Source organism: Salvelinus fontinalis, chromosome 16 (genome assembly GCF_029448725.1).
Source record: "Salvelinus fontinalis isolate EN_2023a chromosome 16, ASM2944872v1, whole genome shotgun sequence".
Lineage (NCBI taxonomy): Eukaryota > Metazoa > Chordata > Actinopteri > Salmoniformes > Salmonidae > Salvelinus > Salvelinus fontinalis.
In genome coordinates this window covers 28959161-28971762 of record NC_074680.1, presented here as the reverse complement: position 1 = coordinate 28971762, position 12602 = coordinate 28959161, and the positions used below count along the sequence as shown (strand labels likewise).

The following is a 12602-nucleotide window of genomic DNA, read 5'->3' as shown; positions in this document are numbered from 1 at the left end:
GTAAGAAGTTTTAGGTTGTACCGTAATTTCCAGACTATAAGCCGCTACTTTTTTCCCACGCTATGAACCTCGCGCTTTATACAATGACGCGGCTAATTTATGGATTTTTCCCGCTTTCACAAATTCATGCCGCCAAAAAACTGAGCACCGTCACATAATGTGACGCAAATCGAGCGTGCTCAAACTTGCCATCATTCTGATTACGGTAGTCATTTTGTCACCCTCATCATGGCAAAGACACGGAGAAATGCATATGATGCAGCTTTCAAGTTGAAGGCGATCGATCTGGCTGTTGGAAAGGGAAATAGAGCTGCTGCACGGGAGCTTGGCCTTAATGAGTCTATGTTAAGACGTTGGAAACAGCATCATGAGCAACTGACTCAGTGCAGAAAGACAACAAAAGCTTTCAGAGGGAAGAAAAGCAGATGGCCCGAACTAGAAAATGAGCTTGAAGACTGGGTCAACACACAGAGAGCAGACGGCCGAGGTGGTTCAACTGTGCAGATCCGACTGAAAGCCAAAACAATCGCCACCGCAATGAAGTTTGAGGATTTTAGAGGTGGACCATCGTGGTGTCTAAGATTTATGAGACGTAAAGGCCTGTCCATCAGGGTACGGACGAGTCTGTGTCAGCAGCTCCCTCCCGACTACGAGGAAAAAGTTTCAAACTTCCGTAAATTCACTGATGCAAAGATAGCGGAGCATTCCATCGGCCCGCACGACATCATAAATATGGACGAGGTTCCTCTGACGTTTGACCTGCCTCTCACTCGGACTGTCAACAGGAAAGGCGAATCATCCATCACGCTGAAAACAACTGGGCATGAAAAAACGCACTTCACCTGTGTCCTGAGCTGCACGGCATCGGGAGAAAAGCTTCCACCGATGTTGATTTTCAAACGCATGACAATGCCAAAAGAAAAATTCCCGAGAGGAATTGTTGTGAAAGTCAACAAGAAAGGATGGATGACGGAAAGCCTAATGCATGAATGGCATACGGAGTGTTACGGCAAGCGACCGGGAGGATTCTTTCACAAGAACAAGGCATTGCTCGTGTTGGACAGCATGAGGGCCCACATAACAGATTCTGTGAAAGAAGCCATCAAGAGGACAAACTCAATTCCAGCTGTGATTCCTGGGGGCACAACAAAGTATTTGCAGCCACTCGACATCAGTGTAAATCGTGCATTTAAGGTGGCGCTCCGTGTTCAGTGGGAGGCTTGGATGACAAGTGGGGAGAAATCCTTCACTAAAACGGGCCGCATGCGAAGAGCAACTTATGGTCAAGTCTGCCAGTGGGTCCTGACAGCGTGGAGCATTGTCAAAAGATCCACTATCATCAACGGGTTTCGAATGGCTGGACTGCTGCGTGTTGAACAGGGCAGCATGAGCTCAGCGGGGATATTGCCTCCGGATGAAAGTGACGAGAGCGACAATGAAAACAATCCAACATCGGATGAAGCAATTCTGAGGCTATTCAACTCCGACACCGAAGGAGATGACTTCAGTGGTTTCAGTGCACAGGAGGAGGAAGATAGTGACCAATGACTTTCTTGGTAGGCTACTGTTTACTGCTATTTTTTTTATTTTTGTTACAAGCCGTGTTTCGTTAAAGCCTAGGTATTTATTTTTGTTACAAGCCGTGTTTCGTTTAAAAGCCTATTTATTTTTGTTACAAGCCGTGTTTCGTTTAAAGGCTGTGTAAAGTTAATTTGTTTCAATGTACCGGTAGGCACCTGCGGCTTATAGACACGTGCAGCTTATTTATGTACAAAATACATATTTTAAAAAAATTCAGTGGGTGCGGCTTATATTCAGGTGCGCTTAATAGTCCAGCAATTACGGTAGTTATTATAGGAATTACAGGACTATTTCCCTCTAGACAATTTGTATTTCATTAACCTTTGACTATTGGATGTTCTTATAGGCACTTTAGTATTGCCAGTGTAACAGTATAGCTTCCGTCCCTCTCCTCGCTCCTCCCTGGGCTCGAACCAGGAACACAACGACAACAGCCACCCTCGAAACAGCGTTACCAATGCAGAGCAAGGGAAACAACCACAGGCTCAGAGCGAGCGACGTTTGAAACGCTATTAGCGTGCGCTAACTAGCCAGCCATTTCAATTCGGTTACACCAGCCTCATTTCGGGAGTTGATAGGCTTTAAGTCATAAACAGCGCATTGCTTGACGCACAACGAAGAGCTGCTGGCAAAACGCATGAAAGTGCTGTTTGAATGAATGTTTACGCGCCTGCTTCTGCCTACCACCGCTCAGTTAGATACTTAGATACTTGTATGCTTGTATGCTCAGTCAGATTATATGCAACGCAGGACACGCTAGATAATATCTAGTAATATCATCAACCATGTGTAGTTAACTAGTGATTATGATTGATTGATTGTTTTTATAAGATAAGTTTAATGCTAGCTAGCAACTTACCTTGGCTTACTGCATTCGCGTAACAGGCAGTCTCCTTGTGGAGTGCAACGAGAGAGAGGCAGGTCGTTATTGCGTTGGACTAGTTAACTGTGAGGTCCACCGTTCCTAGGCCGTCATTGAAAATAAGAATGTGTTCTTAACTGACTTGCCTAGTTAAATAAATTTTAAATAAAGGTGTAAAAAATAAATAAAATAAAAATACAGATTTCCGATTGTTATGAAAACTTGAAATCGGCCCTAATTAATCGGCCATTCCGATTAATCGGTCGACCTCTACTCCACACCCCTTGTAAAGCGGATAAATGTGCTTAATTTTAAGAAGTTATTTGGCCACTTTAGTTGTGATACAAACCTTATTAAAACATACAGGCCTATGGGCTAGGCTACATGAGGTGATTCGAACAAGTTGCAAAAAAAGGCATTGTTTCTTATGCTGGGCATCATTCACAAGTGATAGTCTGATGGGTCACAAGATTAGCCTATTCCTGATTTAATCTTGTCTTTACATATACTAAATAATATATGTGACATTTGTTGTGATTTAGAAATGGACCATTATCATGCATCTATATCTAAACAGGGGCAGCGGGGAAAAAATGCATGTCATCTTTGAACTTAAATAGCAAATGGAGGACAATGGTTTATTTTCATGCCAGCCAGGTAGGCTATACTTCGGTTGTAAATATAAGCAATGTCCTTAATATTAGGAAAGCAGATAAATAAATATAGTAGGCCTAGCCTATAGAAAGTTCATGGGATCCTCCTCTTTTTATAGCGACCATTAGTATGCAATTTCTCCCGCAACTGCATAGCCTATAGCAATGTTGTGCAACATGAGCTCATGAAGTGTTTGATTAGATTTTCTAATACATTTGCATTGAATACATTTGCATCAGAGTGAATAGAGGGACAATAGAGTGCTGAGTACCAGGCAGTTAAGCAAGTTTGGTAGGCTACTAATAACCAGCAGCAGTATTAGAGCTTGGAGAAGCCTAATTACCGCGACTAAACGGTCATGGGGAATTTGACTGCCTTCATGACTCGTGACCGCTGGTGTGGCGGTAATACGGTCACCGCAACAGCCCTAGTGAGGACAATGGCATGTCTCTCGTCGTATCAGGCAGCGCTCTCTCTGATAAGGAAATGGATTATGCCCCTGAAGTTCCCCACCTTCCAAAAAGATTAGGATGGATGGAATTTCAGAGTAATTCTACATCTGTCCGACAGAGTGTAGCAGCCTCCCCAGACTGTCTGGCATTGTTGGAGTCTTCCTGGGCAGAGCCACTCAAGTCACCTTCTCCTGTGACTCGCTACCCCCACTTGGATATGCACAGCATGGAGTCGTCGGGATTGGCTCAGCCTGTCTGAGCACCGCCACCCGAAGGCTTTGAGCTCCTCTTCCTCTACCCCCAAGCTCGCTCAACATAATGAAACGCTTCACCGTGTCCGTGTAGGAGAGGATCTACCGATTTGCATCTCAGGTGGAGTGCTCTGTGAATACAGCTGCCATCCTCTCCGTCTACATGGTGGTGCAGACTAAGGACCTGAGCGACTCCCTGGCGAACGGTGGCACCATCGACCAGGATGGTGCTAAGGATGGTGGTGCTAAGACGCCTTGCCAACCATACGACTCGAACCCTCTGGCTGAACAACGCAAGGGTGTCAGAGGGAGATGGGAAAGATCATGAATGGACAGATCGGTCCCACCAGACTGTTTGGTCCAGCCATATTGAAGATACAGGCCAGGTTTGAGACTCAGAAAAAGGAGACTGAGGCGCTGGGCTCCCTGTTACCACGGAAACAAGCCCCAGAAGAACATGTTCGCCCAGGACGTTCCCATGAGGCCTTCCTCCCAGAACTGGAGGATCCCTAAGAAGACTTAGCAGCCTTCTCCGGTAGCTCAGACCCAGGGACAGAGAGTCCACTCACCAGCAATGCAGTGTCTCAGGGCAGAGGCATCACTCCAAGTAATGAGCAGAGGAGACTCTCTCAGCTCCATCTGGAGGGAAGGGGAAGAAGCGGCACACCTAGCACAAAGCACGGGGCTTCAAGGAGCCGGTAGAGCTCCTCTGGCCTCGACGACCAGAGTCTCCTCGGGAGTCCTGCGTCAGGTCACACAAGCTTGTTTACACACAGCAGAGGTGTAGCACAGGAGCCCCCCTCCTCAAGAACCATAAGCCCTCGTTGGGGCGGGTCAACACCACTGTTCCCCAAGATCAGTTCTCAAATAAAGAGTTCCATTCACATCCAGGCCCAAGGGCCGAGGCTCATGGTGCAAAATGTTCACGTGCAAAACAATCAACCCTTCGAGAGCGTCCTTGTCCCGCTTGCTCATACCGACACAGCAGAAAATATTGTTGGAATTGTCTCTGGACTGTAGCCTGTCGAGCAGCCCTCATCATGGAGAGAGCGACGGCTTTTCGTCACTGCCTCTCAAGTGTTTTACCCGGCAACATCAGTCACGTACTGGATGTGTCTGAGGCTTCTTGGGCTCATGGCCTCCATGATTGTGAGACCTGGCAGTGTGGTGCCAGGACAACAACCTCTCCCTCAATGTGAGCAAGACAAAGGAGCTGATCGTGGACTACAGGAAAATGCGTGCCGAACAGGCCCCCATTAACATCGACAGGGTTGTAGTGGAGCGGGTTGAGAGTTAAGTTCCTTGGTGTCCACATCACCAAAAAACTATTATGGTCCAAACACACCAAGACAGTCATGAGGAGGGCACGACAACACCTTTCCCTCAAGAGACTGAAAAGATTTGGCATGGGTCCCCAGATCCTCAAAAAGTTCTACAGCTGCACCATCGAGAGCATCCTGACCGGCCTGGTATGGTAACTGCTCGGCATCTGACCGTAAGGCGCTACAGAGGGTTGTGCGTACGGCCTAGTACATCACTGGAGCCAAGCTTCCTGCAATCCAGGACCTATATTCTAGGCCGTGTCAGAGGAAAGCCCAAAAAATTGTCAAAGACTCCACTCACCCAAGTCATAGACTGTTTTCTCCGCTACCGCACGACAAGCGGTACCGGCACACCAAGTCTAAGACTAAAGGCTCCTTAAAACTTCTCACGAGTCACAAACCCGGATCCGGGATCCCCCCATCAAAAAAGCTGACTAGCATAGCCTAGTCTAACGCGACAGGGATATCATATAATATAATTTTCATGAAATCACAAGTCCAAGACACCAAATAAAAGATAAACATCTTGTGAATCCAGCCATCATTTCCGATTTTTAAAATGTTTTACAGCGAAAACACTATGTATTTCTATTAGCTAACCACGATAGCAAAAGACTCAACCACATATTTTCACCATTTTTTTACCGCATAGGTAGCTATCACAAATTCGACCAAATAAAGATATAATTAGTCACTAACCAAGAAACAACTTCATCAGATGACAGTCTTATAACAGATTTATTGTACAGCATATGTTTTGTTCGAAAAATGTGCATATTTCAGGTATAAATCATAGTTTTACATTGCAGCCACCATCACAAATCTCACCAAAGCAGCTAGAATAACTACAGAGACCAACGTGAAATACCTAAATACTCATCATAAAACATTTATGAAAAATACATGGTGTACAGCAAATGAAAGACAAACATCTTGTGAATCCAGCCAATATTTCAGATTTTTTAAGTGTTTTACAGCGAAAACACAATATAGCATTATATTAGCTTACTACAATAGCCAACCACACAACCGCATTCATTCAACGCAAAGGTAGCGATAGCGAAAAAAACAGCAAAATATATACATTTACTCACTAACCTTCACAAACTTCATCAGATGACAGTCCTATAACATCATATTACACAATACATATATGGTTTGTTCGAAAATGTGCATATTTAGAGCTGAAATACGTGGTTATACATTGTGAAAACGTAGCAACTTTTTCCCAGAATGTCCGGATATATTTCTGACACTCACCTAATCTGACCAAATAACTTATCATAAACTTTACTAAAAAATACATGTTGGACAGCAAATGAAAGATACACTAGTTCTTAATGCAACCGCTGTGTTAGATTTGTAAAAATAACTTTAGTACGACATACAGCTTACGTTATAGCGAGACAGCGCCAAAATCAGGGCGGAAAATATTACTAAACATTTTCAACAGAAATACGAAATAACATCATAAATGGTTCCTACTTTTGATGAGCTTCCATCAGAATGTTGTACAAGTTGTCCTTTGTCCAGAATAATCGTTGTTTGGTTGTAGAATGTCGTCTTCTCCTGTCAAATTAGCAACCAAAGCTAGCCATGTGGCACAAACGTGCCCAACTTCACATAACGCAAAGAAAATGCCAAAAAAAGCAATAAACTGATATAACTCGGTTTAAAATAACTACTTTATGATGTTTTTAACACATATATCAAATAAAATCAGAGCCGGAGATCGAGATCTATCGTCTATACCGAAAGCTTTTCAGAACGCAATCTGGGGGTCCCTTCTCGCGCCTTCCAAGACAATGAAAAATCTGGTCACGTCATTCCAAAAGCTCTTGTTCGGCCTCAGATCAAGCTAGACACCCCATTCCACTTCTCACTGCCTCGTGACATCTAGTGGAAGGCGTATGCAGTGCATGTAGATCCATAGATTTCAGGCAAATTAATAGGATGGCCCTGGAACAGAGCCTCGATTTCAGATTTTTCACTTCCTAACAGGAAGTTTGCTGCAAAATTAGTTCTGTTATACTCACAGATATAATTCAAACGGTTTTAGAAACTAGAGAGTGTTTTCTATCCAATAGTAATAATAATATGCATATTGTACGAGCAAGAATTGAGTACGAGGCAGTTTAATTTGGGAACGATTTTTTACAAAGTGAAAATAGCACCCCCCTATTGACAAAAGGTTTTAACAGCTTCTACCACCAAGCCATACGACTGCTGAATAATTAACAAAATGGCCACCGGATTATTTACATTGTCCCCTCCCCCATTTGTTTTTTACACTGCTGTTACTCGCTGTTTATTATCTATGCATCGTCACTTCACCCCTACCTACATGTACAAATGACCTCGACTAACCTGTACCCCAGCACATTGACTCGGTATTGGTACCCCCTGTATATAGCCTCATTATTGTTATTTGATTATGTTACTTTTTATTATTTTTGACTTTAGTTTATTTGGTAAATATTTTCTTAACTTCTTTGGGGTGGGGGGCAGTATTTTCACGTCCGGATGAAAAGCGTGCCCAGAGTAAACTGCCTGCTACTCAGGCCCAGATTCTAGGATAGGCATATTATTAGTATATTTGGATAGAAAATACTCTGATGTTTCTAAAACTGTTTGAATGATGTCTGTGAGTATAACAGAACTCATATGGCAGGCAAACTGGTGAGACGCTACCGTCCCATATTCCCTAGAGAGGTTATCTCTTTCATGAACTGCATTGTTGGTTAAGGGCTTGTAAGTAACCACTTCACGGTAAGGTCTACACATGTTGTATTTAGCGCGTGTGATAAAGTTTGATTTGATTCGAGTTCCGCTTGGTCTCCTCCTCATGAGAGACTTCCGCTTGGACCCGTCCTGCCACCGGCACAGGCGCGCGCTTCTCTCTGCAAAGTGTCTATCAGCACTTCAAAACCGATAGACACTTTGATGCGGGGTTGCCCTACTGGGAGTCTTCACGCGCAAAGTAGTGACAACGGATGCATCACTACAGGGATGGAGGGCAGTCCACGAAGGGCATACGGTGAACTGCGTATGGTCAGACTATGAATACAGCCCATATCAACGTTCTTGAGGTCCACACTGTGTTACTAGCCCTCAGGCACTTCCGTCCATTCCTACAGGGCCAACATGTCCTGGTCAGGTTGGACAATACGTCTACGGTGGCATATATCAACCGCCAAGGAGGAACACAATCCCGTCAATGTCACTCTCTGGCGAGAGAGATCTTGCTATGGAGCAGGGAACATCTGTTATCTCTCACAACAAACCATGTGCCAGGCAGACTAAACTCAGGTGTGGATTTACTGTCGCGAGGGAACCACCTACCAGGGGAGTGGCGACTTTATCCCGAGTCGCCGAGGAGGTGTGGGGGCATTACTGCAGGGCTGCCGTCGATTTGTATGCATCGCTGGACAACGAGCACTGTCGCTTGTTCTTTGCGATGAAAGATCACAATGCTCCTCTAGGAGTAGACGCGCTGGCCTACAAGTGGCCAGACATGCTTCTGTATGCCTTCCCTCCAGGTGGGCCAGATCTCCCCTACTCTGGACAGAATTAGAACGAATGGTCTATCCCTCATCCTGATAGCCCTGTATTGGCCTGGGAAGCCATGGCTGGCGGCGATTGTACCTCTCCTGTGCGCGCAACCATGGCGCCTGCCACAGTGCAGAGATCTGCTATCCCAAGCACAGGGCGAAATATTCCCCCCTCATCCCGAACTGATGGATCTCTGTGAGAGATCCAACTTGGACTCGGTGGGCTTGCCTTCGAACGTGGTTGCCACAATTTAGAGTGCCAGAGCCCCTTCTACAAGAGGTCTTTACGACCTGAAGTAGTGGGCATTCGAGAGGTGGTTTGAGAGACGCGAGTTGGTCTCTTTTCAGGGTTCCATCCCTGCCGTTCTCGCCTTCCTACGGGAATTTCTCGACAGGGCAAGGCCTTTTCCACCGTTAAGATCTACTTGGCGGCGATCTCAGCCTGCCATTTCCTACTAGGTGAGACGACAATCGAGGCTCACCCCCTGGTTTGTCATTTTATGAAGGGAGTGCGCCATCTCCAAGCCACTTGCCCCATCATGGGACTTGGGACTGGTTCTGGATGCACTTACAGGCGATCACTTTGAACCCCGAGAGACAGTGGATCTTAAGACTGTCTTATAAGGCGGCCCCATTGCTCACCTTGGCTACAGCCAAGCTCGTTAGTGTCCTTCATGCGCTCTCGGTTCATCCTTCATGCAATCAGTTTGCCCCTGACTACTCCAAGGTTATGATACGCCCTAAAGCCACGTTCATTGATAAGATCATTCCCATGTCCTCTCACTGTCAACTGCGTTTATTTTCAGCAAACTTAACATGTGAAAATATTTGTATGAACATAACAAGATTCAACAACTGAGACATAAACTGAACAAGTTCCACAGACATGTGACTAACAGAATTTGAATAATGTGTCCCTGAATAAATGGGGGGGTCAAAATCAAAAGTAACAGTCAGTATCTGGTGTGGCCACCAGCTGCATTAAGTACTGCAGTGCATCTCCTCCTCATGGACTGCACCAGATTTGCCAGTTCTTGCTGTGAGATGTTACCCCACTCTTCCACCAAGGCACCTGCAAGTTCCCGGACATTCCTGGGGGGAATGGCCCTAGAACTCACCCTCCGATCCAACAGGTCCCAGATGTGCTCAATGGGATTGAGATCCGGGCTCTTCGCTGGCCATGGCAGAACACTGACATTCCTGTCTTGCAGGAAATCACGCACAGAACGAGCAGTATAGCTGGTGGCATTGTCATGCTGAAGGGTCATGTCAGGATGAGCCTGCAGGAAGGGTACCACATGAGGGAGGAGGATGTCCTCTCTGTAACGCAGCGTTGAGATTGCCTGCAATGACAATAAGCTCAGTCCGATGATGCTGTGACACACCGCCCCAGACCATGACTGACCCTCCACCTCCAAATCGATCCCGCTCCAGAGTACAGGCCTTGGTGTAACGCTCATTCCTTCGACGATAAACGAGAATCCGACCATCACCTCTGGTGAGACAAAACCGCGACTCGTGAGTGAAGAGCACTTTTTGCCAGTCCTGTCTGGTTCAGCGACGGTGGGTTTGTGCCCATAGGCGACATTGTTGCCGGTGATGTCTGGTGAGGACCTGCCTTACAACAGGCCTACAAGCCCTCAGTCCAGTCTCTCTCAGCCTATTGCGGACAGTCTGAGCACTGATGGAGGGATTGTGCGTTCCTGGTGTAACTTGGGCAGTTGCTGTTGCCATCCTGTACCTGTCCCGCAGTTGTGATGTTCGGATATACTGATCCTGTGCAGGTGTTGTTACAAGTGTGTCTGCCAATGCGAGGACGATCAGCTGCCCGTCCTGTGTCCGTGTAGCGCTGTCTTAGGCGTCTCACAGTACAGACATTGCAATTTATTGCCCTGGCCACATCTGCAGTACTCATGCCTCCTTGCAGCATGCCTAAGGCACGTTCATGCAGATGAGCAGGAACCCTGGGCATCTTTCTTTTGGTGTTTTTGAGAGTCAGTAGAAAGGTCTCTTTAGTGTCCTAAGTTTTCATAAGTATTACCTTAATTGCCTACCGTCTGTAAGCTGTTAGTGTCTTAACAACTGTTCCACTGGTGCATGTTCATCAATTGTTCATGGTTCATTGAACAAGCATGGGAAACAGTGCTAAAACCCTTTACAATGAAGATCTGTGAAGTTATTAGGATTTTTATGAATTGTCTTTGAATGACAGGGTCCTGAAAAAGGGGCGTTTCTTTTTTTGCTGAGTTTACATGGACAGGACCAGGCCATTCCAGAGTTGTGACCAACTGTTTGTTTGCTTGCTTTACCAACCTTGCTCGGGGTAGGGCTTTGTCCAAACAACGCCTCTTCCATTGGGTAGTGGAGGCTATCGCCAAGGCGTACAGTTGTCGGGGCTTGAGTATGATTGATCAGGTACATTACCGTGTACAACAACAGATTGGAAAATCGGGGCGTTTTGCAAGTGTCCCATAGTGAGATGTCGAACCGAGTCGACTGAAAGATAACTTTGGGTTATAATATGTAACCCTGGTTCTCTGAGACATCTCACCAGATTGCCCCTCTTGCGTGTAAGAGGTAGTTCTTATAATTCTTTAAAATATATATATATATTGAACCTTTATTTAACTAGGCAAGTCAGTTAATAAAAAATTCTTATTTACAATAAGAGCCTACCGAGGAACAGTGAGTTAACTGCCTTGTTCAGGGGCAAAACGACAGATTTTTACCTTGTCAGCTCCGGGATTCAATCTTGCAACCTTCCGGTTACTAGTCCAACACTCGAACCACTAGGCTACCTGCCACCCCAGTACACCATAGTTGGTACACCATTGACATTTAAATGTAATTGAAATTTTAACTTCTAATTATTACCACAAAGATGGCTGCCGGTACTACCCACTGTCGAATGTCAACTTAAATGTTCATGTCTATTCTATTATCTATATTTCTATGATTTCAATAGGTTTCCTATGGAAGATTGACAATACAATTTAAAAACAACCGATATTCCCATTCAAGTTAACATTCTCTGATGTGTGGACCTCCAACCATCTTTGTGGTACCCTTTGAAAGTTGAAATGTCAATTGTATTCCCCTTTTATTACATTTATTAGCCATAACATGGCACCCACCCTGTATTCAAGAGCATGTTGTGTCTCAACTGATGGCGGGCACAACACAAAAACCTAAGATCTAAAATAAGGTCTGAGCTACAACATATGAGAATTTACACGCTTTTAGAATTGACGTTTAAGGTAAAATTATATTTTTAATAAAAATCATTCTCAACCATTTATCTTTTCCAGTGATGAAGACATGGATGTCTCATGGTATGGTGTAGTCTGATTAATCAGGCTGTAATACACAAGTAATTGCTATATACAGCCTGAAACTAAAGCCTATTTTTTTTAATGTTCCTTTACAGTCCAGAATGTTGAATAAAATTACATTTAAACTTACTCTACCTGTAGTGTTTGTCCTTTTGAGCCAAAATAGCCACAGGAAAGTATTGTTTACCAGCCTTTTTAGAGAGCTGGTAGGTTTGGCACCAAAGTAAAGTTAGTGCTCTCGTCAATAACTATTGAACCAATCATGCCATGATAATGAACATAGTATATTCTGAATCAGAGGATGGAGTATAACCGGCACCTTTATTGTGTGAATTGAATAATTACTTTTTATTCAACTTAAATATTTAGCAAATTACAATAAAATAAAGAAATGTGTGGATTGTTCTCCATCCTCCGCTGATTCAGATTATACAATTTCCACTGGCATGGCATGCTTAGTTCAATAGCTATTGATGAAAGAACTGAATACCCCATATAAAACTACATTTACCTAGGTGGCAAGCCAAACCTTATACTTACAGGCTCTCTAAAAAGTCAGGTAAACAATACTTTCCTGTGGATATTCTGTCTCAAATG

The 12602-nt window shown here is 44.7% G+C and overlaps 1 protein-coding gene across 3 annotated transcripts in view; it reads right to left on the bottom strand.

The window, feature by feature from the left end:
* LOC129812955 (lateral signaling target protein 2 homolog) overlaps nucleotides 1–12602 on the bottom strand; it is an 81001-nt gene that overhangs the window by 67194 nt on the left and 1205 nt on the right. The window lies entirely within an intron of this gene.